Source organism: Phyllostomus discolor, chromosome 6 (assembly GCF_004126475.2).
Source record: "Phyllostomus discolor isolate MPI-MPIP mPhyDis1 chromosome 6, mPhyDis1.pri.v3, whole genome shotgun sequence".
Lineage (NCBI taxonomy): Eukaryota > Metazoa > Chordata > Mammalia > Chiroptera > Phyllostomidae > Phyllostomus > Phyllostomus discolor.
Window position 1 is genome coordinate 122557898 of NC_040908.2, and position 24249 is coordinate 122582146.

Below are 24249 nucleotides of genomic sequence, written 5' to 3' on the forward strand. Positions count from 1 at the left end.
TTTGTAATTTTGATGTGTTTGTGTGAGGAGGTGAGCCATATTTACCTATGCCACCATCTTGATTGGAAGTCAGGAAGATTTTTTAAACTTTAGAACTGCTTGTCTTTGGAGTGGACCCACCCAGAGATGAGATCACCACTGTTAAACAGATACTAGAGCTACCTAGGGCTGGTATAAGGAAATGCTGAATTTCTTATTAAGACCACTATCCAGAATGAGTAAGGTTAACATTACAAAATGTGAGAAAGGGAAGCTGGACTATGTAGTCCGTCTTTTAAAATATTGCTTGATTCTGGGGCTCTCAGAGGATGTGTGCACACACAGGCAGTGACATCATAATTATCTGGTGATGGGCTGGAAGAAAGATGAGAGATGGGTAGGGGTTAGGATGACTTAAATGAGTGTGTGCTGTGATTTCTGGAAGTCTTACAGGCCCAATAGGGGGTCAGGAAAGTGAGTGAATGTGATGAAGTTGAGGTTTCCACTGATTTCATTTCCACATTTCTCCTGACCACTGCTCTCCCCTTAGGCCAGACAAATACAGCTATAAAGCAGTCTTTTATGTTCTGTATGTTTTACGATAGCTAAAAAAATAAAGCTTTTGTAATTGAACAATAAAATAATTTTAAAAAATACAGTTTTATACTTTGTCTGTTATGTTAATCTGTCCTTTTCTCATTTGACCCTCTCAACACCTTGGGATATGGACAATTAGGTGCTTTTTATGCCCTTTTTAGAGGTGAATAAATTGAGGTTCAGAGAAATTAAGTAACTTGCCTCTCTGGATTATGTACTAGATTGACTGGTATCCTCAGTACTATCAATAAATATTTGTTGAATAAATGAATGAACTAGAACTAAGGCCCTGCCCTGACCGGTGTGGCTCAGTGGGTTTGGCGTTGTTCCTCAAACCGAAAGATCACCAGTTCGCTTTCTGATCAGGGCTCATGCCTCGGTTTAGGGTCATGTCCCCAGCTTGGGGCGTGCGAGAGGCATCTAATCGATGTTTCTCTCTTACATTGTTTTTCTCTCTGTCTCCCTCCATTCTCCTCTCTCTAAAAATAAATAAAATCTAAAAACAAAAAAGAAAAGAAAAAAGAACTAGAACCCAGATTCTGTGTTTCCTTGACTAGTATTTTGCTTCCATATTATCCTGAGCCTCCTGGGGGCTTTGTGTGAACAACTTTAGGATTTGCTGTGTTTTACTGACCTTCTCTTTGGGATTCCCTCATTCTATAGCTGAAGTTGTGTGTATTCGTTAGAGAACATCATCTCAATTGTGTTCCCCACAGAGAGGGAAGAGAAAAACACACTCCACCCACTGTAATTCTTTTTTTGTTACTTGTTTTCTGGGATCTTTGTATCATTGCCGACAAGAGTGACTCATAGATTTCACTATGTGTTTTTCTTGGTTAAGAGAACTCTTTCCTTAGCTCTAGAAGAAATTAATAATTATGTATGGTTAAGGCATAAGTATTTAGCAGCTTTACCCAGCACACAACAGTTTCTCTTCTAGCTAAGCCCAGTTGGTAAAACTCTGCAGCCACTGTGTGCCTAGCTATTTGTTAGGTGCTATAGGGGATGCTCTTGGTTGGGAGACTGAGTCCAGTTGGAGAGACAAGGCACATATGAGGTCTGTCCTGAAGGTATCCAGGTATGTAATATGAAAAATGGAGATATTTATTAAAGAAGATACAAGATACAAGAAACCTTGTATATTGGATAGTGATACCTTAGTACCCCTTGAAGTAGGCACCTTGGGACCTTACACAGTTCTCTCAGTCTCCATCAACTGCCCCATCATATTTTCCTCAATCTCATTGACAGTCTGAAATCTTTTCCCTTTCAAAGGTGATTTTAATTTTGGGAAAAGCCAGAATTCCCAGGGCGCCAAATCTGGGCTGTTGGGGGCAAAGTCACCTGGGTGATTTGATGTTTCACCAAAAAATGCTGCATGAGATATGATGCATGAGCAGGCTTGTTGTCATGATGAAGCTGCCAGTCACCAGTTCTCCATAGCTGCAGCCTTTTGATTCATCCGAATAGTTTCAGTGGAGGACTGGTCAAGCTTAACACAAGATTTGGTGCAGGTTCATTGCTGTACTTGCTTAGTCATTTCGAATGCAAGGGTCACACAGTACGCACGATCACTGAACGGTATCTATCACCCCCTCTGATTAGTAAAGAGAAGGCACCCAGAGAAGGGGTGCAGCATTACATTGTACGGGATGTGTAACAATGTAATGTTACACATTGTTTATTCATGCACATTCCAGTCCATTCTCCTTGGCTGCTAGTTTTACATTGATGTTGAGCAAACTGTTCTGGTTACATTAATAATGGCTGGACTTTTTACAGACAGACTTTGTACCTAAACAGGAAAATAGTTTGAGACAGCTTTTAATAAAATGCAAAATCAAATAGTAGACATATAAATATTTCAATGTGGGGAATAGGTCATAAGAGGCTTAGAGGGTGTAGTGAAATGAGAGTGTGCTTTAGAACTATGGGCCATTGACAAGTTAACTCTCTGAACTACATTTTCCTTATCTGTAAAAATGGGCATTACAATAGCAGCCTCACAGGTTGTGAGGATTAAATGAAGTAATGGGTAAAGCCCCAGCCTCATGACTAATACATGGTAGCCATTAAACCAGTGATAATTCCCTCCCTAGAAGAGCTAAGCCTAAAAGGTGACTAGGTTTTTGGCAATAGGTAGAGGGGAAGAACAGTGATGAGAAGAAGGGGGATAGGAAGGGGCAGCTCCCATAAATATGTCAGTCTGGTGGGAGTGGAGGGTATATGGTAAAAACAGTGAGAAGTATAGCTAAAAACACAGGAGTTTGGACTTTATTCAAAAGACGTGTTATATGGGCAGTGTTTTTAAGCCCTGTATTCAGGTGTGTATATTATGTATATAAAAAGCTCTTCTTATACTCTGCAGTGTTGTGTCAGAACTAAGAGCTTGGACTCTAGAGCCTGACTGCTTATCCCTAAACTTATTTTACTTCTCTGTGCCTTAGTTTCTTTTTTTAAAATTGAGTTTATATTGGTTAATAACATACACGTTTCACATGTGCGAAGTAATAATTTAACATCTGTATATACTACATCGTGCTTACTACCAAAAGTCTAGTATCCATCCATCAACATACAGTTGACCCCCTTTTCCCATTTTGCCATCCACCGATGGATGTCTTTATCTCTGAGGGTTTTCTTTTTTTTTGCTGTTTAAATGTTTTGTTTTTGTTTTAGTGTTGCACATGTAGGTGAAATCATATGGTATTTATCTTTTTTCATCTGCCTTATTTCACCTAGCATAATACCCTAAAGTTCATTTATCTTGCAGATGGTAGGTCTCATCTTTTTATGGCTGAGTAGTATTCCATTGTATATATGTACCACATCTTCTTTATTCATTTATCTGTCAATGGACATTTAGGTTGTTTCTATATCTTAGCTATTGGAAACAATGCTGCAGTGAATGTAGGTTTGCATACTTATATATCTTTTTGAATTAGTGTTTTTATATTTTTTGGACAAATACCCAGAAGTGGAATAGGTGGATCATGTGGTAGTTCTACTTTTAATTTTTTGAGGAATCTCCATACCATTTTTCATAGTGACTATACTAATTTGCATTTTCACCAACAATGTTTTGGGGTTCCCTTTTCTCTGCATCCTCTCCAACACTTGATGTCTTGTCTATTTGATAATAGCCATTCTGACAAGTGTGAGGTGATATGTCATTGCATTTAAAAAATTTATTAATTTATTTTTAGAGAGAGAAAAACATTGATGTGAGAGAGAAACATTAATTGATTGCCTCCTGAATGTGCCCGGACCAGGGATCGAACCTGCAACCTACGTATGTGCTCTGACTGGGAATCGAATTCACAACTTTTTGGTGTATGGGATGACACTCCAACTAACTGAGCCACCTGGCCAGGGCAAGCCTATGTTTGTCTTTAGAGTTGAGATGAGTCTCCTACAGGCAGCACATAGTTGAGTCTTGTTCCTTAATCCACCCATCCATTCTGTGTCTTTTGATTGGTAGTTTATTTCCTTTACCACATTTAGGGTAATTATTGATATTATGAGAGCTTACTTTGCCATTTAATCTTTTGTTTTCTATTTGCTCCATAGCTCTGTTATTTCCTTTTTCTTGTATTTCTGTCTGCTATTTTAGTTTGGTGGTTTTTTGTGATGTTTTTTTCAGTTTTATTTTTTTTTTACGTTTTGTGTCTTTGCTCTATATTTTTGTTTTGTGGTTACCAAGTGGTTTATAAAAAAAGTCTCATAAATAAAATAGCATTTTTTTCTGATGATAGCATTTTATTTGCCTACACAGTTTCCATCTTTTTCCTCTACTCGTTATATGTTGTCACATATTGTCCCTTTTTATGTTGTGAGTTCATTACCCAATTGAAGTAGCTATAGTTATTTTTGATGTTTTTTCCTTTAACTTTTGTGCTAAATTTTAGTGATTTGAAATCACTAAACCCTGATTTGAAATAGTTGTGAAACTTTCTGATTCTGTTGGTCCATTTATCATAGTACTCAAGGTTTTGTATGGTTTTGGTTTTTCATTTGTGTGGTTTTTTTTTTTTTTTTTTTTTTGGTAGAAGGGCTCCTTTAAATACTTCTTGGAAGGCAGGCCTAGTGGTGAAATCCCTCAGTTTTTATTTGTCAGGGAAAGCCTTTATTTTTCCTTCATATCTGGAGGAAAACTTTGCTGGATAGAGTATTTCTGGCTGGGGGTATTTATCTTTCAATATTTTGAATATGTCATTTCACCCTCTCCTGGCCTATAGAATTTTTGCTGATAGCAGAATGGGGATAGCTTTGTAGTTTACTACAAAAAACAAACAAACAAACAAACAAACAAACAAAAAACCCCCCAAAAACCCTAGGTTTTTTTTCCCCTGGCTGATTTTAATATTATTTATCATTGACTTTTTCTGAAAAGATTTTATTCATTTATTTTTAGGAAGGGGGGATGGGAGGGAGAAAGAAAGGGAGAGAAACATCAATGTGTGAGAAAACAATCAGTTGCCTTTCTCACACCCCCAACTGGGGACCTGGCCCACAACCTAGGCATGTGCCCTGACTGGAAATCAAACCAGCGACCTTTGGTTTGCAGGTTGGTACTCAGTCCACTGAGCCAGACCATCCAGGGCATATTTATCATTGACTTAAAAAAAAAGAGATTTTATTTATTTATTTTTTAGAGAGAAGGGAAGGGAGGGAGACAAATACCAATATGTGGTTGCTTCTTGCGTGCCCCCTACTGGGGACCTGGCTTGCAACCCAGGCATGTGCCCTGACTGGGTATCAAACCGGTGACCCTTTGATTCACAGGCCGGTACTCAATCCATCGAGCCACACCAGACAGGGCTATCACTGACTTTTGACAAGTTTAATATAATATATATTGGAGAACTTCTTTTTGTGTTGAAATAATTAGGTGATCCCTTAGCTTCATGGATTTGTATAAACAGCTTTTCCTCTGGTTTGGGAAGTTCTCTGTTATTATTTCTTTGAGCTTTCATCTCCCTTCTCCCTCTCTTCTCCTTCTAGGATACCCATTATCCTAATATTGCTTTTTCTCATGGAGTTGGAAAGTTCTCATAGAGTGTTTTCATTTTTTTTTATGATCTTAGTTCTCTCTTCTTTTCTACCATTTCTAGATTTCTATCTTTGAGCTTGCTAATTCTCTTTTCCATATTGTCTGCTGTATTTCCAGTGCATATTAATGCATTCTTTATTTCATTTATTGAGTTCTTCAGCTCCAGGACTTCTGCTTTTTTTTTTTTCCCTCCAGTCTCTCTGGTATAGTACTTTTTCTGTTCATTAACTTATTCCTGAGCTCATTGAACTGTCTTTCTGAATTTTCTTGAAGCTCATTGAGTTTTTAGATGACAGCTACTTGAAGTCTCTATCAGTTAGATTACAGTCTTCTGTGAATTTTGGTTTAGTTTCTGGAGAATTGTCATTTTGTTTTTTTGTGATACTGTGTTACTATAATCCTCTGCTGGCACATTTGAAGTAGTGAACACCTTTTTGAGTTGCCTATAGTTATGTTTGATAGCTAGTACTTTCCATCTTCCTCTCCCTTGCCAGTGGCATTGCTGGTGCATTTGTTGCCAGTGCTTGTACCTCCCAGGTCACTGGCACCTTGCTGCTGTCAGTGTTACCTGGTCACAGGCACCATCACTGTTCCTGAAACCTCTGGTCTTGGGGTGCTGCTGTGGTTCCTGCAGTCTCTGGTCTCAGTCACTGCTGTGTTTCCTAGAGCCTCTGGTCTTGGGAACCATGCCTTAAGTTTTTGATCTGAAAAAATGGATATGATGATAATGACAAATGTGTAGGGTTATTGTGAGGATTAATGCTATAACAAATAGGAAGTGCTTAGAATGGTGCTTGGCCCATAGTGATACATAAATGGTATCTGCTATTATTATTTAAATGAAACAAAACTTTTATATAAAACTGTCCTTACTGACAAACTTTGATAATTTGAGAAAAAGCTGATCCATTAACTGAGAGATTGACATCTGCACTTTGAAAACCTCTGTTATAGGTAATGAGGAATCATGAACACGGTGAGCAAGGTGAGGCCTGCATCAAGTGGTGGTAAACAAGATCTGATTGGGAGGCGGGATGATTGGGAGGGAGGAGAATTGGCAATGGACTCTTGAGATAGGGTGTGTCTATGTTAGCTCATTTAGAATTATATTTGTTGCAGTTGGAGGTAATTCCTGGTAGGGTTAGGCAGAAGTGTAAGAATTGAGCAGCTTTGGCCAAGAACTTGAGTTCAGGTGAGGGAAGTGCAGCAATATCACAGCAAACAGTGCAGCCTTAGAAAAAACATTGCTATGCATTTTTTGAGAGGATAAACATTGCACAAATAAAGTTGGGTAATCATTGAGAACTGTAGGAGGCCTCTTTGCAGGAGGTGTTGCGTGGATTGGAGTTGAAGATAGGGTAGGATTTGATCATCGGAAGGACGGCATGGAGGTAAGAATGGGTGTAGTGTATAAGTTAGCCAAACTTCAAACAATTTCCTTTTTCCAGAGCAGTACTCCTTAAATGGCTATGTAATATATAGACTACATGTGGCAGTCTAGATATTACATATGTTACATTACTTATGTGGGCTGCATAAGTAGACCTCATTTCCTGAGAACAGTGGTCTGTGGTGCTTGGGTGGCACATTGCCAGCTTCAAGGCAGATTTCCAAATCTCATAGGGGCAAGGCTCAGCTGGCAGCTACTCTCTTTTATTTGGATAGAGCTTCGGGGAAGGGCCTGAGAACCTGCTCCCCTACCTTCCTTTCCAGTGCTGCTTGTGCTGTGTGCCTTAACTGGGCCTAGCTGAAACATGAGCTTGGTGATAGGTGGGTAGGGTGCCAGGGAATACTGACTACTGATTTTGGTCTTCCACTGAATGGACTGTGGTTTGGCAGGAACTGTTTGTTTTACTCTGTTTGTGCATCATCAGAGGACTTTTGTCTATATCTTTGGCCAGCTCAAGTTTAAGATACTGAAAGTTGCCTTAGAACTGGAATGTTTCTCATTTTGACTGGCTTTAAGTATTAAGACCATTAATGATAGTATCACCGGCTGAGCTCTTTCTTTGTGAGATAGGTGGTTGTGGCTGCTGGGGGAGCCAGTTTGCAAAGCAGGAAGTAGAAGTGTGTGAGAATAAGATAGGGAAGTCTCTAGTGTGCTCAGAGCTTTGGTCCTGTTTGAGTGCAGGGTAGAGCTAAGTCTGTTACAGAATATGATGGACTTTACCTGGAGCAAGTGCTCCAGAGGGGTAATATCACTTTTGAAGCAACCAGGGCCACAGTTTATTTCTTTTATCCCAAGGCAACTCTTCTGCTAGGAACCCAGCAGTCTTTAGTTTACCGTTAGAGACTTCTCCAGCCCTGTTCGTGCAGGCTCAGCATTTTAGCATTTAGATGTTCCATATTCCCTAAGGCCAAGCCAGTAGCATTTTCTCTAGGAAGCCTTTTCATGACCTTTAAAGGAGAATTAATCATGTTGCTTTCACAGAACTTGGTATACCCCTTGTTTGTAGCTCTTTCCTTATATCCTTATTACCTGTCTTCCCCACTGGTAGGTTTTCTTTCCTCTGTAATGCTATTGTGCTTTAATTTCCAAAGATTATTTACTGGTGAACATAGCTTTTTCCAAAAGTACCATATCAAGGTTCCCCCCCCAAAATAAAAAATCTTGTGGAATAGATGGAAAAATATACCCAAGAACAAACACAACTTCCCTTCATTCTTCCTCTCCATGTATCTCCCATAGTCATAAAATATTAAGACTTGAAGAAAAATTATATATATGAAGTTCACATAAGCAAAAGAAACGAATGAATTCATCAAAAAATGGCTTCATCTTTAACAATGAAGCCCAAACTAAAAGGTAAGGTTTTTGAAGGCAGAGGTTTGTTTTTTTTTAATTGTGTGGCTCTAACATGTAAATTGTATACAAAATAAACATTAATAATGAATGAATGAATGAATGAATGAGTAAGTGGTGGAATTTCAGTGCTTTTCCTAATTAGGAGATCAAGACCCCAACTGAGTTGATTTGGTGTGTAAACCTCAGGCTGGGGCCAAATTTGTTGTCTTTTGTACAAACTTAAGATGGTATGCAATATTCTTCTCTCATGGGGTGTTTTCCTCTTGACATTCCTTTTTTAGTGTTCCTCTTTTCCTTAATTGCCATTTAAAGATTTGTATGCTGAGAATGAGTTGGTGGACGGGAATATTTCCCTAAGGACATGGGATCTAATGGCAGCCAAGGCTTTGTGGATGATCACTGCACTGATTGAATCACTGACTTTGAGGCATCAAGGGAGGGAGCATGGGTATATGTAAGTGGGGTTTAAGAACTCTGTGTGCGTGTGTGATGTGGGGTGGAGGGAGGAGTGGGAATGGGAGTGATGGTAAGATGAAAAGAGAAATTTAGAGTTTTTAACTCTTCCTCACTACCATGTGTGTTGTAGAGTTTTCCTTTTTGTGATTTAGAGTCAGAGTGATCTAGTAGAAAGAGCAGAAGGCAAGAGGCTTGACTTTCTTCTGCCACCAGCTTACTGGGCCACCTAGTACAATCCATTGCTGCTCTATTGGTCTTATTTTCTTCATTTGTTAAGTGGGATCAGTAATCTCTGCCCTGTCTGATGTCTTTGACTGTCACGAGGATTGGTAAGATGTTGGAGGAAATTCTGTAGAACAGAGGTGATGGTGCCCTGATCACAGCAGGAGAAGAGTATAATGACTCTTGTCACCATCCTGTCTTTTCTCACCAGAGCCTTCCTGTCTCTGGAGGAAATCAACTATTGTAGCCCAGTCCTTGATCCTCAGCTGCCTCTGACTTTTCTGTTCTTTCCAGCTTCTAGATAGTCACTCTTCACTGTATATAATGTGGGTGACTCTGTAAGGCCAGTTGTCCCAGTGAGACCCTCTATTACCTCTGAGTTTCCTCCATCAGAACACAGACAGCCATCCAATGGCTGTCTCGCCATTGTCTTTTTGTAGGTAGGTATTAAGAATATAGGCTCTCTAGTCAAGTGCCTGGGTTTGAATGTTTACTTTTACAACTAAGTGGGTACGTGCTCTTAGGCAAGTTACTTAATTCCTCTGTGCTTTAGTTTCTATCTGTAAAATGAGAAAAATAATAACTGCCTCACTGAGTTACTGTGAGAGTTAAATGAGGCAGTATATGTGGAAAGCGCAAAATAGTGCCTGGCATATAGTAAACATTCAAACATGTTATGTATGGATTATTATAATAATTATTACTTAATGGTCTCTTCCCTGATTAAACCTCTTGTAGGCCAGGGACCATGTCTGTTTCCTTATATTTCTAGCCCTTAGCACAGGGTTAAAAGAGCAGGTACTTGCTAAAAATTCCTTTTTTAAAAATTGAATTTATTGGGGTGACATTGGTTAATAAAATTATATAGGTTTTAGGTGTTCAATTCTATAATACATTCTCTATCAAGTCAAGTCTCCTTCCATCATCATTTATCCCCCCACACCCTCTTCTTCCTGCCCCCACACGTCCTTTCTCTCTGGCAACCACCATACTGTTTGTGTCTTTGAGGTTATTATTTTGGGGGACTTAACCCCTCTACCTTTTTCACCCAGCTCTGCAACCCCCCTCCCCTCTGACAGCTATTAGTCTGTTCTGTTCTCTATCTGTGAGTCTGTTTCTATTTTGTTTTTTAGTTTATTTTGTTCATTGATTCCACATATGAGTGAAATCGTATAGTAATTGTCTTTTGCTGACTGGCTTATTTCACTTAGCATAGTGCTATCCAGGTCCATTCATGCTATCGCAAAGGGTAAAATTTCTTTTTTTAAGGCCAAGTACTATTTCATTGTGTAAATGTATTATAGCTTTTTGTCCACTCATCTACTGATGGATACTTGGGCTGCTTCCAAATCTTGGCTATTGTAAATAATGCTTCAGTGAACATAGAAGTGCATATATTCTTTTGAATTAGTGTTTTGGATTTCTTCAAATGTATTCCCAGAAGTAGAATCACTGGGTCATAAGGCAGTTCCATTTTTAATTTTTTGAGGTATCTCCATACTGCTTTCCACAGTGGGCACCAATCTGCATTCCCACCAATAGTTCACATCCTCACCAACACTTGTTGTTTGTTGATTTATTCTGACAGGTGTGTGGTGGTACCTCATTAGCATTTCTTTGATGATTAGTGATGTTGAGCATCTTTTCATATTTCTGTTGGTCAGCTGTATGTCTTCTTTGGAGAAGTGTCTATTCAGGTCTTTTGCCCATTTTTTAATGGAATTGTTTGTTTTTTTGATATTGAGTTGTATAAGTGCTTTATAAATTATGTATATTAATCCCTAATGGGATATATCAATGACAAATATGTTTACTAACTCAGTGGGTTGTCTTTTCATTTTGTTGATGGGTTTGTTTGTTTGTTTATTTTTTGCTGTGCAAAAACTTTTTAGTTTGATATAGTCCCATTTATTTTTTTGTTTCCCTTGCCCAAGGCAAAATGTCAGAAAAAATATTGCTATGTAAAATGTCTGAGATTTTACTGCCTATGTTTTCTTCTAGGATTTTTATGGTTTTGATTCTAACTTTTAAGTATTTAATCCATTTCGAGCTTATTGTTGTGTGTGGTGTAAGAAAGTGGTCTAGTTTCATTTTTTTCATGTACCTATCCAATTTTCCTGACCCTATTTATTGAATAGATTATCTTTACCCTGTTGTATGTTTTTGCCTCCTTTGTCAAATATTAATTGACCATAAAAGTGTGTGTTTATTTCTGGACTCTATTCTGTTCCATTGATCTATGTGTCTGTTTTTATACCAGTACCATGCTAGTTTGATTACTGTGGCCTTGTAGTATAGTTTGATATAAGGTAGTATGATTCCTCCAACTTTGTTCTTCTCTCTCAAGATTGCTATGGTTATTTGGCATCTTTTGTGGTTCCATATAAATTTTTGAAATATTTGTTCTAGTTCTGTGAAATATGCCATTGGTATCTTGATAGGAATTGCATTGAATCTATAGACTGCTTTAGGTAATATGGACATTTTAATGATGTTAAGTCTTCCTATACATGAATATAATATATGTGCATCTTTTTAAAAAAGATTTTATTTATTTATTTTTAGAGAGGTGGGAAGGGAAGGAGAGAGGGAGAGAAACATCAATGTGTGGTTGCTGCTTGCAAGTCCCCTACTGGGGACCTGGCCTGCAACTCAGGCATGTGCCCTAATTGGGAATGGAACCAGGGACCCTTGGGTTCACAGGCCTGCGCTCGATCCGCTGAGCTACACCAGCTACTGAGCTGTCCTGGGCAGTATATATTTATCTTCTTCAATTGTTATTTGTACCTTCTTCAGTTTTTTTTCTTCAGTGTTTTATAATTTTCTGAGTATAGGCTTTTTACATCCTTGGTTAAATTTATTCCTAGGTATTGTATTGTATTATTTTATTTTTTAATTTTATTTTTGATGCAATTATAAATGGGATTGTTTTCTTAGCTTCCCTTTCTTTTTTTTTAAGATTTTATTTATTTATTTTTAGAGAGGGGGAGGAAGGAGGGGGAGAGAGAGAGAGAGAGAGACAGAGAGACAGAGAGAAACATCAATGTGCGGTTGCTGGGGGTTATGGCTTGCAACCCAGGAATGTACCCTGGCTGGGAATTGAACCTGGGACACTTTGGTTCCCAGCCCGAGCTCAATCCACTGAGCTATGCCAGCCAGGGCTTAGTTTCCCTTTCTAATAGTTCATTATTGGTGCATAAAAATGCAACTGAATCTGGATGTTAATTTTGTATCCTGCTACTTTACCAAATTCATTAATCAGTTCTAGTAGTTTTTGGTGGAATCTTTAGGGTTCTCTATATTTAGTATCATGTCATCTGCAAATAACAGTTTTACTTCTCCTTTTCCAATTTGAATGTCTTTTATTTCTTCTTGTGTGATTGCTGTGGCTAGGACTTCCAGTGTTATGCTGAATAGGAGTGGTGAAAGTGGACATCCCTGTTCCCAACTTTAAGGGAAACACTCATAGATTTGCCCATTGAGCATGATGTTGGCTGTGGGTTAAGAATTTCTTAAATGAAATTTAAGTTTGAATACTAAATCTGCCATATACTGATACTAACTTTATAACTATGTCCAAGAGACTTGTCTTCTCTAAGCTCCAGTTTCCTTATCTGTTAAATAGGAATCATAATATTTGTCTTGCAGAACTGATGTGAGAATTGAATATATATAAAATTCTAGGGTTGTGTAAACTTAGTTTCCCTCCATAACTGCCAGCTGTGTGTTATGTGGGGGCCCAGAAATTTGCTAATTACTATAGTACCCCCATAGTAGCCTGCTGTACTCTGAGTTGCTTATGAGGTGATGTTTTCTGGGTATTTGGGCTTAGGACAGAAGAAGGAATTATTAGTACCTTGGGATTTTCCTTAGTGTTTTCAGCCTTTTTTGTTTGCCTGCCTGGCTTGTTCTTTTTTGAATTCTAAGTTCATAGACTAGCCAGAATATTTTTTCTGACTCTTAGTTTTTCAATGTGTCTAAATCAACCAGAGCACTTTTGTTTTGGCTCCTTTAAGCTTGCTCTGTTTGGTCCTTGTCATTCTTCATTGGCTGTTAGTATATCCTGCTTATTTTCAGTTTTCTTGACCTGTTGCACTTTTTCCAAGGCCAAAACAGCACCCACATCATCTGAGGTAAATCACTTTATCTGGGTGATTTTAACCAGTAGGAAGCACACTGGCCTGTAAGGCAAAAGATCTGAATTCCAGTGCTGGCTATGCCACTGTCTTGCTGTGTGACCTTGGGTAAGTCTCTTTCCCTCTCTGGGTCTCAGGCTTCTTGACATTAAAATGAATGATTTTAACTAAGTAAGTCATTTCTAAGGGTTCTTAAATTCTGAGTGTGAGTTTGGACAAGTTAATTTTTTGGGAGGTGGGGTACTTAGCTTCCTCATCTGTAAAGCTAAGAAGGTTGGACTGAATAATTTATAATCTTTTCTAGGCCTGCATATTTTCTCCTCATTCTTTTTTTCTTCTGATTTGTATTGCTTTCTGGAGCATTTCTATGACAGTTAACAGCTGTGGACAGGAAACCCTTGAACACTTCTAACTTGGCAAACGCTGCTCCCCCTGAACCTCATCCCAGCCCATTTCCTGTGTTTACAGTGTTTGGGTTTTTCACTTAGTGACAGTTCTGACAGGTCCTACTCCAGTTCTCTCTCCATGGCCTGGTGTAGAGTAGACCGAATGAACACCAGTTTGGGAGTTGAGAGACAGGGTTTCAGCCTCTATTCAGCTATGTGATTTCAGGCACGGGTGTGGGACTTTAGGCAAGGGATCTCCCTTGCAAGGGTTCAGTGTCGTCATCTGTAAAACCAGAGAGGTTAACTAGTGAGTCTTTCTGGCTCTGATATTATAGGATATGAACATCTGCCTCCCTTTTATTTCCCCTGAAGGGCCCTCTGTTTGGCCTGTTTCTTCTGCATATTCCACACTGGAAGAGACCCAGGGGAACTCCCTTTGCATTTCCTATATGGGAAAAAAATTAGAGGAAGAAAGGAAGCTAAACAGCCATCTCAGGCCCAGATTGGCAGCTGAGAGGAGTTGAGGTGGGGAGCTGGTATGACTGCATTGCCCAACAAATCAATTGTATAATTGGTAGCCAGGTGGACACCAATAGGCATTTATTCTTATGAAGACTCTGGAGACAGTATTCCAGTTCCAGCCCTGCTTTCACCATTTATGTGACTTGAGCAAGTCTCTTAGTGCATCTGGGCCTCAGATTCCTCCTCTTAAATTAGGGATAATGAAAGTACTGACATCACAAAGACACAGAAGAGACAACATACGTGTAAGTCCCAGCATAGTTCCTGACATACTCATCCTGCCTTCCTTAGACAGTTACAATGTACTTAATTCTATTCTTAGGTAGATAGCAGGTGGACACTCAAGTTCTATTCCAGAGGAGCTAACAGGCCAGCTGTGGCCAGAATTCAATTATGGTTAGAAGAAACCTTCTGAGGTAGTGTCTGGACCAGACTGAGCTCAGTGCTCTGACATCAGAGGGGAAGACTCACAGAGCCTGGAGTGGTGAATGAAGGTCTGCTGGTGGAAAAGTTCCCTGGGTCTTGAAGGGTCAGCAAGTCTTAAACATGAAGAGCTAGAGGGAGAGTAATTCTAGATAACCATCTACCCTTTGTCAGCTCTGGTGCTTTGTATAGGTCAGTTTCTCATACATCTGTTCTCTTTCTCTTCATCTAGGCAGTTATTATCCAAGGGATTTATTTCATTCCTCTTAAATTTTTAAGAGAAAAAAATGTTAAGACAAGGGAAAACACAACATTTATCCAGAATCAACTAGTTTTATTTTAATCAATGGCCTAGGTAGTTTGCTTGTATTATCTTAAGTACTTAGAAAATTGTATTATCATGCCACATTTTTATATGAAGAAACACTGCCTCCAAAAGGTTAAAAGGCTTTTTCAGCTCAATATTAATAAGTAATAATGGCAAATCAAGGGACCCTACATAATAATTGAGTAAGGATCAAATCAGTTTAGGAGATATGTATAACTTAGTAGTTCTTAGTTATATATATATATGTATATATGTATATATACATATATATATATTTTTTTTACCCAAGTTCTTGATCTTTCTTTAAAATTATACTTTAGTGATTATGCTATTACAGTTCTGATTTTTTACCCCTTTGGCCCCACTCCCCGCTGCAACCCCCACTCCCTCAGGTAATCCCTCCCCATTGTTCATGCCCATGGGTCATGCATATAAGATCTTCAGCTACTCCATTTCCTATACTGTACTTTACATCACCAGGGCTATATTCTGTAACTGCCTATTTGTACCTCTTAATCTCCTTACCTCTTCACTCACTCCCCCACAGCCCTTTCCCATGTGGCAACCATCAGAACACTCTCTGTATCCATGATTCTGTCTCTGTTCTTCTTGTTTGCTTAGTTTGTTTTTCAGATTCAATTGTTGTTAGCTTTGTATTTATTGCCATTATATTGTTCATAGTTTTGATCTTCTTCTTTTCTTAAATAAGTCCCTTTAACATTTCCTATAATAATGGTTTGGTGATGATGAACTCCTTTGTTTTTTTCTTGTCTGGGAAGCCCTTTACCTGCCATTTGATTCTAAATGATAGCTTTGCTGGGTAGAGCAGTCTTGGCTGTAGGTTCCTGCTTTTCATGACTTTGAACATTTCTTGCCAGTCCCTTCTAGCCCATAAAGTTTCTTTTGAGAAATCAGCTGACAGTCTTATGGGAACTCCCCTGTAGATAACTGACTTGTTTTCTCTTGCTGCTTTTAAGATTCTCTCTTTATCTTTAACCTTTGTCATTTTCTTTATGATGTGTCTTGGAGTGGGCTTGTCTGCATCCATCTTGTTTGGGACTCTTGGTGCTTCCTGGACTTGCATGTCTATTTCCTTCACCAAATCAGGGAGGTTTTCTTTTCTTATTTTTTTTCCAATAGATTTCCAATTCCTTACTCTTTCTCTTCTCCTTCTGGCACCTCTCTGAGGTAAATGTTGGACCTCTTGAAGTTGTCCCAGAGGCTGCTTGTACTATTCTCTTTCTTTTGGATTCTTTTTTCTTCTTGTTTTGGTTGTTTTTTTTTTTTTTTTTTTTGCTTATGTTCCAAATCATTGATCTGATTCTCAGCTTCATCCACTCTACTGTTGTGTCCCTGTAAATTGTTCTTTATGTTAATTAGTGTATCCTTCATTTTTGACTGGATTTTTTAATGCTGTTGAGGTCCTCACTTAGTTCCTTGAGCATCCTTATAACCAGTGTTTTGAACTCTGCATTGCTTATCTCCATTTTTAGTTCTTTTTCTGGAGTTTTGATCTGTTCTTTTATTTGGGCCATGTTTCTTTGTCTCCTTGTTTTGGCAGCCTCCCTGTGTTTGTTTCTATGTTTTACATAGAGCTGCATTGACTCCCTGTCTTGGTAGTATGGCCTAATGTAGCAGATGTCCTGTAGGATCCAGTGGCATAGCCTCCCCTATCACCCATGCTGGGTACTTGAGGTACATCCTTTGTGTAGGCTGAGTGCACACTCCTCTTATAGTTGAGCCCTGTTGGCAGGTTGCTGTTGGCAGATCAGTGGGAGGGATTTACCCAGGCTAGTCAGCTACAAGGACTGGCTGTGACCACTTAACACCAACTTTCACCCTCTGTGAAGGACCAGCTATGCAGGGGCAGAGTGGTGGGACTCCAACATGATCTGCAGTTGTCCACTAGGTACACTGGCCGTGGGATTTCCTGTGTGGTGCTGGCCAAGGCCATCTCCCACCTGTGCGTTGCCTGGGGCCATCCTTGAGCTGTATAGCAATTGGAGATGGCTGATACTTGTGCTGGGGTTGGAGATTCCCAGGCAAGGACAAGCTGTGAAACTAGGCTGGCTACTGCCAGTGCTGGGCCTGGGGGCTCACTGAATCCAGCTGTTGCTTACTTGAGAGGATTTAGGAAGTTGCACAGCATGAGCCAAGACCAGTCATTCACAGGGAAAAGCAGCTTTGGTGAGCCCCTAAGTTGGGTGGCATAGAGTCTCTGGGGATCTCCAAGGAGGGTCAAACAGTGTTATCCAGGTTGATGGAATCTCAGGTAGTGGACCAGCTTGCTGGCTTTGTGCTAGGAGGTTAGAAAACGGACAATGGCCTCTGCTTGCCTTGATGTCAGTTACTTCATTTCTTCCCTTTATGCCACTGGTGCCTCTCAAGCTGCTATCTGGGTGCTGGAGCTCAGAGTGAGTGAGTGTGAGTAGGTGATTCTGTGTGTGGGTTCTGTAAAAGGAACTACTTGGGGTTCCAGAAGTTTCTTCCACCAACTCAATCCCTGCTGGTGTTTGCAGCCAGAAGTTTTGGGACCTTATCTTCCTGGCACTGGAACCCTGGGCTGGTGGGCCTGGTGTGGGGCTGGGACTCCTTGCTCCCGAGCTATCCTTCCTGAATTTTTGTCTACCACTCTTGGGTGAGGGACCAGCCTGTTCCTCATCTGTGCCCCTTCCGCCAGTCTGGATTAATATGGTTTCTTTGATTCTGTAGTTGTCAGACTTCCATTCAACTTGATTTCTGATGGTTCTGAGTAATGGTTGTTTTATATTTTAGTTGTTATTTAGATGTGGTTGTGTCAAGAGGTGAACCATGTCTGCCTATGCTGCCATCTTGACTGGAAGCCTGTGTAATAGAGTCTTTTGTGCTGAAGGTGGTGATCTTATTCCTGGCTTTTACCTATATTTACCTCTTGTTATTAGCAGTCCTTCCCAATTCACTAGATCCCCAGTTCTACCATTGACTTAGATTCTGGCTCCCTACTCCAAACTTAGATCCTTTCTTGTCCCAAATATTTACTGAGCACCTACTATATGCCAGACTAGAGATGGATGCAAGTGTCAGTTTCTGCTGGATCTTGCAGTGAGGTGGTTAAACAGACAATTACAACAAAAACATCTTGGTAGTAATCAAACACTTACTGTATGTCGTGCTGTATTTGAAATACTTTATATATATTAACTCATTTCATTCTTACAACTCTGTGAGGTAGGTACCATTTTCTCCTTGTTTTAAAGGAAATGAAATGGGAATAGAGAGGTTAAGTAATTGGTCTAAATTGTAAGAGAGAGAAACATATGTAGAGAAGAATATCTGGAGGAATTAGAAAAAGGCTGAGTAGAATCTTGAAACTTGAGTAGGAATTAGTCAGGTGTAGAATGGGGCAAGGATACTGTAGTCAGAGGGAGCATCATGTACAAAGTCATAAAGTGATCCTTGCTATTTATGGAGTTGAAAGTAGTTTAGTGTGGTGGGAGTGTTGGGTATATGTGAGTGAGTGATGTGAAGTCAGATTAAAGAACTTGGCAGGTACCACTCTAAAAAACCCTTGTCTGCTTTGCTATATTATATTCTTTATATAGGCCAATGATTCCCAATCTTGGGGATGTGAAGCTCTGAAAGGGGTCTTAGAAAGGTGTGTCATGAACCCATAGTATTTCCTCAATCAATCATTTCATACTGAAATTTACAACTATTATTATATGAAGCTTTTTTTGAATTCCTCATTGAAAAAAGTTAGGAATTGCTATTATAGGAATTTGGGAGCCCTGCAAAGAATTTTTTTTAATTAAATTTTTTCTTGAGATAATTGTAGACTTCCATGTAGTTTTAAGAAGTAATACAGAGAGATTACTGGAAAACTGTACAAAGTTTCTCCCACAGAAACATTTTTAGAAAAGTGTAGTTGAATATCACAATGAGAATATTAACATTGAAAAAAACCCCACCAATCTTGTTCACATTTCCTCAGTTTTACTGTACTTATGTATGTGTGTAAATTCTGTTCCAACACATGATGATCCTTGCCCTTTTATAACCACACACTCTTCCCTCCTACCCGTTTTCCTCTCCCTGACATTTCTAGAATTTTGTCCTTTCAAAAATTTTACATCACTATAAATGGATGTAACATTTGTATGTAACATTTTGGAATTGGCTTTTTTTTTCTTGCTATAATTCCCTAGAGGTTCATCCATGTAGTTATGTGTATCATTACTTGGTTTCTTTTTATGCTGACTAGTGTTTTGTTGTATACAAGTACCGTACTTTAACCATTCACCTGTTGGCTATTACACATTAGGTGTCTCTGAACATTTGTGTACAGGTTTTTGTGTGAACCTGTGAATGATTTTTTTTATTCAGGAGAGTGGTCTACTCAGATTTGAATTTTAGAAAAAAGTATACTGACTACGTTAGTAGATGAGTTTGAGAAACACTAGAGCAGAGACAGAGAGATCAGTGAGGAAATCCCTCATAGAACCTAGGTAAAATGTATTGAGATTTGAACTCAGTTCTTCATGCTTTATGCTTTGCTGTAGAGGTCTTTCCTCAGAAATCACATCAGGCTTGTTCAGATGAGGGGGCCAAGGTTAGGGAGCCTGGGCTGTCAGAAGGCTCAGGCACTCTTTATTCTTGATAGTCCCCATTCAGGGGAGACACTATGCTACCATAGCTGAGAACTGCATTAAGTAAGGAAGGGTGGCAATCTAGTTCTTAGAATCACCATCCTGATAGCAAGGTTTTTCAGTAGATGTTCTTGGTTATTTTCTCTCAAGAAAAGAAGGGGGATTGGTTATCTTCCTTGTATTGTTTGAATGTGTGGGATGGAAAGATGATGAGAAGCTCTCTCCTAGTTCTGATCTCTTTTGGAGTCCAGGAATGTGTTCTCTGGTCAGCCAGCCAGCAATGGGCCTGGGAGACTTGAGGATGACCTCTTGTTGCTATAGAAACTGAAATCTACATTGTTTTTACCCCATGCAGTGATGTGCCTGGCTCCTCACTGTTTATATCTTCAAGGCATTTATCACTGTGCTCTTGGGGCTGATTGTTGGGAGCCAGCCTCACATATGAACCCAGAAGGGTATAATTCCAGAGGCCCCATTAATGGGTGTGGCACCTTCCCTGGGCACTGTGTGAAGTCCCTCTTTGGGCAAGGACTTGGGTGCTTACCCCAGCACTTTTAGGAAACTTTTCCTAGCAAGAAAATTTTGAGCCGTCTGTAATTATTTTTTGGCCATCTCAGACCCTGATGAGTGCTGGTCAGGATGAAGAATGGTTGGGTTAGGCACCAGGTCAGAGAATTTGGGGTAGCTTTTGAACAAGTATGGGTTGATTTAATTTCTCTGGGGCTGTCATACTTCTTGGCACAGATAGCTTTAGAATATAAAAACCTATAGTGTATAGAATATGCTGAGAAAGCATATCTTCAAAATCTGTAAGCAGCTTTTAGTTGCCCTTTAGCAGATGTGGTGTTGCCCAGCACTGAAACACCAGAAAAATCAGCCTCCTCTTGCTGTAGTTGGGAAGTTAAGACTCACAGGTAAAACAAAGAGGAGAGAAACGATAAATGAAGTACTAATGTTTTTACAGGGCTTCACTGTTTTTCATAGGACCTCACTGATTTTAAGATGAGACAGTTAATTCAGAGGAATAGTCAGGGTATAGGAAAGCTGGAATTCAAAGACCCAAATCTACCACTTCTGCAATCCAGCATATATCTTAATAGCTGGGGGTTTGGATAGAGGGGACACTGGAGGCCAGAGAAGTGTGTCTTACTTTTATTTGTTTTTCCAGTGCCTCTGACTGGTTCAGCTAGCTAGTTCAATGTTCAGCAAGTAGCTGTTAGAAAATTATAGATGAGTGTTGACATGGCAGCGTGTGAACACTGAACTGGGGGTCAGATACTTTTTGGTCAGTCAGAAAGGTTATGGTACTAAAAGGGCAGTCAAATGGGCTATTAAGCAGATGGACAAGAGTCCAAAGCCCTGCAGGAGGCACAGGAGGAGGCACAGGGCATTAGAACAGCTGGAAAGTCCCTCCACCTGAAGCCCAAGTTAGTGAGGTCATGGCCTACTTGGTAGGAACTAATGTTAGGGGTTAGCCATTTTCTTCTGGAATAAGGCTTTTTGTGAGATGAAAGTTTGAAGACAAGAATACTGAGAGGAAGGTCCTGGCTGATGTGTCTCAATGGACTGAGTGCCAGCCTGTGAACCAAAGGGTTTCTGGTTCGATTTCCAGTTAGGGCACATGTCTGGGTTGCAGGCCAGGTCCATGGTTGGGGGTGTGCAAGAGGGCACACAATGATGTTTCTCTCCCTCTCTCTATCCCTTTCCCTTTCTCTAAAAATAAATAAATCAAATCTTTAAAGAAAAAATCATACTGAGAGGAGGAATAAGGCAGAAATGGGACCCAGGAGGGGTGGTTGACTCCCTTTTCTCCCAGGGACAACTGATGATTTCTTCATCTTTTCTAGCAGATGGTTAGGTTTCATATACTTAAACAGAAGCATATTCCTCTTGTCTTTTTCTCCTCCCAGCAGAGTGTACCAGAAACTCAATATTTCTCCCCAAGCATCTTTTAAAACTTTGTTTCTCAGTGAGGAAGGGGCCTTTTCATTTCTTGATGAGGAAGTCTTAATGAGGAAGGGACCTTTGGCTAGGATACCAAAGAAGTTAAGGCAAACCCAGAAAGTGCTATTTTGTTTTAATTAATTATTTTTTTTCCAGAAAGTTCTATTTTACCCTACTTGGGAAATGGCAGAAGCCCACTTAGGACTTCTCTGTTTGTGCTTAATAGACAAAAAGTACCTAATGGAACCTGCCCCTGTTTATTGGCCTTGGAGGGTAAGAATTAGTAGTTCTGAAGAGCCCTCTTTCACAGGCTCACCTGGGTCTCCAGCCATTCCTTGCACAGGACACGGCATAGGATGTTAATGTGGCTTTTTATCCGGTTCTGCCACTGTTTTGCCAGCCAACCTAGGGTAAAACAATCCCATTTCATGGCCTTGTATCCTTCTCCAGTAGTAAAGTGAACAGTGACCCTACAAAGCCCCTTCCACTCTGCCTTTTAGAGTCTGAGTACAATGAGGGAATCCCAACATCCATTACTCCTACTCCGTGCCCAGAGCTTTTGCAAGATTGCTAAAAAGAACCCTCTGACTTTGGATCCTTTAATAATCAAACTGTGTGAGATGCTGTGCTTCTTGCTCTTGGGCTTGCTCTGCTTGGCTTGCTCTCGCTTCTGCACCTACTGTCCTCTACCTGTTCAAACGGTGATATATCCTGCTATTCTGGTTTCTTGCCTCTTAACATATTTTACTGTGTCTTTGTAATTTATATACTGTGCTAATTCTAGTGCTTTTTGTGAGCAAGAACTGGATTATTATCACTGTTTGAATTTGTTCCTTCGTGAAACATTTTTCCAGGAATTCATTTGTTCATTCAACAAATGTTTATTGAAGCCCAGTGGTTACAGCAGGGACTTCGCTAGGTGTTAGGTGTTGGCTAGAAGCCAGGGTTCAGGCATAAAGAAGACAGCCATCGTTCCTGCTGCCATGGAGCTTACAGTTTAGTGGAGAAAACAGACAATAAATGAATTATCATACTAATATTTACAATTGTGAAAAGGGTTATAAATGAAAAATATTATAGGTGCTTTGGAGAATGTATCATGCAGACCTAAACCAGTTTGGGAGGGATGAGTCAAGGAAGGAGTCTTTGAAGAAAAAGTATTTAAATTGAGACCAGCAGCTTCAGTCAGAGTTTGCAGGTCAAGAAGGAACGAAGAGCATTTCACATAAAGAGGAATTCTAGGTGGTTCTTAACATGGGCTGTACATTAGCATCACCAAGTAAAAGAGAGTATATGAAGCAATAGGACTGACACTTCATACTGGGGATTAGTGTTGGAAGTATTAAATTATACAACTACTTTGGAAAACAGTTCAACATTATTTAAAAAGTTAAACATATTCCTATCATATAACCTAGCAGACCACTCCAAGTGGATCTCAAGATAAAAATGAGAACTTGCCCTGGCCTGGTAGCTCAGTTGGTAGAGTGTCATCCCAATATGCCATGGTTGCAGGTTCAAGAACCAGTGAATGAACTCATAATAAGTGGAACAACAATAGAACAACAAATCGATATTTCCCTCTCTCTCCCCCCACCCTCTCTCTTCTCTCTCCCTTCCTGTCTCTAAAATCAATAAATTAAAAAAATGAGAACTCATTTTAACTTAAGAAAAATGACAGCCTTTTTCCACTCAAAGACTTGTACATGAATCTTCATAGCACTTTATTTGTAATAGTAAAAACTGGTGAATGGATGAACAAACTTGGTATATCCATTCAGTGGAATACTACTCAGTGATAAAATGGAGCAAACTGTTGATACACATGACAACATGGTTGACTCTCAAATCATGCTGAGCAAAAGAATCCAGACACAAAAGAAAACATACTGATGATTATGCTTATTTGCAGTTCTAGAACAGGCAAAACTAATTCATAATGATAGAAATCAGATCACTGGTTGTGCGGGGGAGAGGATGATAGCTGACGGTGAAGGGTCAAGGGAAAACGAATTGGAGTAATGAAAATGTTCTATATTTTATTGGGGAGGTGGTTATGCAAATGTGTATGTTTGTCAAACATTGAACTGTACACTTAAAATGGGGCATTTTATTGCATGCAGCTGTATCTTGAAAAAGATACATGCACCATTTTCATAAATATTAAGAACAGGCAAAGCTTATCTATGGAGGTAAAAGTCAAGAGTAGTGGTTACCGTTGCCAGGGGAGAGGGTGGGTCATAGTCATGGTCATATTGATGGTAAAGGGGCAAGAGGGAGGAAGTCTTCTTGGAGTGTTGGGAATGTTCTGTATCTTGATTTTAATGGTAGTTGCATGGATATATACATATGATCCATATATTGATTTATGTACTTAACTGTATGTATGTTATGTCTTAAAGGAAAACAAAAAAAACCCTCCCCACTTCCCCAAACCAAACCCATACCTAGGTCCCATTCATAGAGATACTGATTAAATTTGTCCTGGATGGGGCCTGGGCATCAGCAATTTAAGAGCTCCCTATGAGTCCAGTATGCAGCCAGAGTTGAGAACCACTGGGCTGTGTGCAAAAGAGGAAAGAAACTAGGCACATCAGAGAAGGATCACACGAAGCTGAAGGAGTTGTTGGATATGACACCAGCAGGTGGCAAATGACCTCTTGGCCTTTCAGTCACCCTATAGTTTTCATTTATAACACTTTTCATAATTGTAATTGAACTTTATCTTAAGAATAATGAGAAACTTTTGAGGGCTTTAAGTAGGGAGATGAC

The 24249-nt window shown here is 39.6% G+C and overlaps 1 protein-coding gene across 6 annotated transcripts in view; it reads left to right on the top strand.

The window, feature by feature from the left end:
- STIM1 (stromal interaction molecule 1) overlaps nt 1-24249 on the top strand; it is a 183025-nt gene that overhangs the window by 83221 nt on the left and 75555 nt on the right. The gene's annotated exons all lie outside the window — the stretch shown is intronic.